Genomic DNA, 3,796 nt, shown 5'->3' on the forward strand with positions numbered 1-3,796 from the left:
AAAAAGAATTTTAAAGCAAAATGCAGCATGAATACCTTGCCATCGACACAGAAGGTAACAGCCATTAATCTGCTTTATGAAGTAAAACCCTACAGAAGCTCAGTCTCAGGGCTGTTGTGAAGCTTCAACATTTTGGGGGCAACTGCTCACTCCTGAAATCCCAGAGAGCTTATTGCTGACTGAGCCAGGCCCAGTGCTAAGCCCTGATGCACCACCAGGCAGAATGTCATGAGCAGAAAGCGCCTAGTGTTAGAGGGATGTGTTCCACTTTGGATCACCATCTCCACAACAGATTATCCACTATGCAACTGAAAAGAAAACAGTTATGGCCCCGGTCACACGGAGCATTTGCCATACTAAAGATACGGATGATAGGCGGATTTTCCGGGCGCGATCACACTGCAACATCTGGGAAGCGTAGTGCTCTCGTGGCTTCCCACCGAAGATGCGGAGTAAAAAAACTAGTACTTATGATGTACTGGTTTCCGGAAAACGCGGGGCAGGGGCGGGTGTCTGATCGCGTTTCCACTGGAATCCTGTGGCATCCGGCGCCTGCCCATGTCCCCTTGCAAACCAGATTTTTTTTAAGTCCCCACAGGATGCGCACAAATGATCATGCACATGCGCAAACTTTGGTGAGACAAACAAAAAATCCCATTTGCCACAGAAGCGGCGTGGCGCGATTGCCGGTGTGAACGTGCCGTGCTGCTTCTTTGCCACGCTGCAGACTAGTCGTCTGATCGGCACCTTACTCCTAACCACGGGGCCTCAACAGGATGTCTGATCGGGCTGCCGTGCGTTACTTTGTTCCGGGGCAAACAGCCAGGCTTCCCCCCCGCATTTTCCGGCCCGTGTGACTCTGGCTATGTTTAGCACCTTGTGTTGCCTTAAGGGGAAGGGGCAAACCTCACTGTGGCCCTGTTAGTCCATACTGATACTGAGTCATTTGAAGTAAACATCACAGGTATATCATTTTCTGACATCTGTGTACTCAGAACAACTTTGCTATTATACTTCAGGTGCTACATTAAAATTCTGGTTCTCATTTGTGTGATTCCAGGCCAGTATGGTCTCACTGTACTCAATACAACCCACAAACTATATTTGGCAGCCAATTGGTTCCTCAATAACCTCAATAGCCTGTTATAGCTGCCTAATGTTTGCTGCAAGGGGTGGGAGGTGGGCTTGTCAAACAACTGAGAAGTTACAGTGAATGGCTGATGGGCTGCACTTAGTTTGATGGACAGGGCTAGAGCTGGGCATAGGAGATTTTGGCTAATATTTTGGTAATAATGTATTGATTTAACATTATCATCTTACAAGCACTTCTTTCATATATTTCTGTCTGTGGCCTCATCTAAGAACTGATTCAGATTTTTTTTTCCCAGTCACAATTTTTTTTCCAGTCACAAATCTTGGAGCAGTGCCTCATTTCCTGTTTTTTGGGACTATTCTTAAGATACCTATAGTTAGGTTGATGTTTCTACACAGATGTGTCCCATAAATTTTGAAACAGGAACCTGAAATAGGTAGTGGTAATTCTTGTATTTGGGGTCTCGTAGTGCTGCTGTGTGGAGTCACCAGCTTGTTTATAGGGCAGTGGTTCCCAACCTTTTTGACCTTGTGGGTAACTTTGGAATTTTAAGAGGGGGTGGTGCACCTTCTCCTCCACTGGCTTCCACAAGAGGCAGAGCCAAACACTGTACCTTCCCTTCTTGCTTTGCAAAAGAACTACATGGCAACCACACTGAACACATGAAGCTCCTTTAGTTAGAATCTGACTACTGGCCTGTCAGGGTTAGTATTATCTGTGCTTTGGTTGGAAACATGGTCCAGCCGCTGGGAGGACAGAAAATCTGAAAAAGGAATGGATGGGCTTCTGTTTCTTTCTTCACAGAACAGCCTGGCTCCCTGGACTCTAAGGCTGAGACAAAGCTGTCTCCCTGCTTTGCAAAGTAAGCATATGGCAACAGTTAGTCAGGCCTGAAGGGGGAATGGAAGCACGTATTAACTATGTAAAGATGGTATACTTACCAGTCCTCCTGATCTTCCTGTGGCTGTGGCTACTATTACAAGCTGTGGAAGATCCTGTCATGTGAATGAGGACAGCCAATATCAAGCCCTGCCTTATAGTGGCCCCACCGACTTTCTGAAAATCTCGGCTGGCGCTAGTGGAGGTAGTGGTGGTGGAGGTGGTGGTGGTGGAGATAGTGGTGGAACATTGGGGAAACCTGTCACAGAACAGTTCCATTAGCTTTTATGCCTACATTACACGTGCAGGCAGCAGCATTGTGTCTACTTAGAGATGTGGTCACTTACTCTGTGGGTCAAAATGTTGGGTCATGACTGCTCCATGAGTTTGTTTGTTTATATAAAGTAACTTCCCACATGACTCTGCATGCTGTGTTACTCCGTGTGTGCTGTGAAAACTGCAGTAACTGCATGGATGATGTATTGACTCCTTGACCTCAGTAAAGAAACTGAAGACTTGAATAAGGAGGAGGCTGTGGTCCACTGTAGAAGGTAGCATCCAAGATGCCTCTAGGCCTTTTGAAGTCCAGAAGTCCCAAGCGATTGGGTCAGCTTTCTCATCTTGGGATACAGCCCTGCTTTTCTCCTCATATGAACCTGTACCCCAGATCTTGCTACACCTGTGAAGTACTCTCACCCCATTGGAGCACTCATTACTTTAACTAGATATAATGCCTTTAAGAGCTTGTAGCCTGTTCCAGAAGAAGCAGGCTTTGCATCTTTGTGTCTGTTCAGGAGTACTTTGGCATCATTATGCATTTAGCCTTTTCTGGAACTACAAGTGTGGACCTGTGAGACTCATGGGGGGATTCCCTCCACCCCATTTTCTCACCAGGCCTAGGGTGGCTCCCAGGCTGGACCACCACCGGCAGGCCTGTCGCAATTCCCAAGTTGAGCTGCTACCAGCCGGTCCAGCATGGCTCGGGCTATGCCACTGCTGGGCCGCTGCTGCCAGACCCAGCGTGGCTCTTGGGCTGCATCACTGCTGGACCACTGCTAGATACAATGTGACTCCTGGGCTTCTCTGACAACTGCTGGAGGTAGCTGCATTCTCTGTGGTTGTGCAGAGAACACTATTTTACTTTGGGGGGAATTAACTCCCCATGTATTTTGTTTAAGATTTCTAATTTTTCTGGCTTCCGGTCGAGCTAAGATGGAGGAACTCCTGGGCTTCTCTGACAACTGCTGGAGGTAGCTGCATTCTCTGTGGTTGTGCAGAGAACACTATTTTACTTTGGGGGGAATTAACTCCCCATGTATTTTGTTTAAGATTTCTAATTTTTCTGGCTTCCGGTCGAGCTAAGATGGAGGACTGACGCACTTTCGCGATCGTGCGAAGTGGGCGACGGCCGCTTTTGACAGTTTGGGCAGATTTTAGCCCAACGCATCGCTCCCCAGCGAGGGGGGGGGACAAGCAGGCAGCAGCGCCTAAGAGGGAGTGCGAGATTGGCGTGATTTAGCTTCGGAAGAAGTTAAAACAGGCTTTGATCCCCCCCCACGAAGAAGGCAAGTGCCGAGCAACTCTCCAGCGGCCGTTCGAGCCGGTGAGGCTTAAATCCTTCACCAGCCGACCTCTTGAAGATGGGCAACAACAGTGAGTGAAAAGAAGCAATGCGAAACCTGATTTGATCGTGTTAGATAACAATAAACGTGCCGCTTACCTGAACTGTGATAAGAAATAAATTGAAACAGGCGGTTGAGCGGATAATGAATAAACATCCCCAGAAATCTGATTCCGGCAAAGAAAACAGTTGATTGAAGGCTA

The sequence above is a fragment of the Gekko japonicus genome, unplaced genomic scaffold, assembly GCF_001447785.1.
Source record: "Gekko japonicus isolate JY-2015 unplaced genomic scaffold, Gekko_japonicus_V1.1 scaffold286, whole genome shotgun sequence".
NCBI classification, from domain to species: domain Eukaryota; kingdom Metazoa; phylum Chordata; class Lepidosauria; order Squamata; family Gekkonidae; genus Gekko; species Gekko japonicus.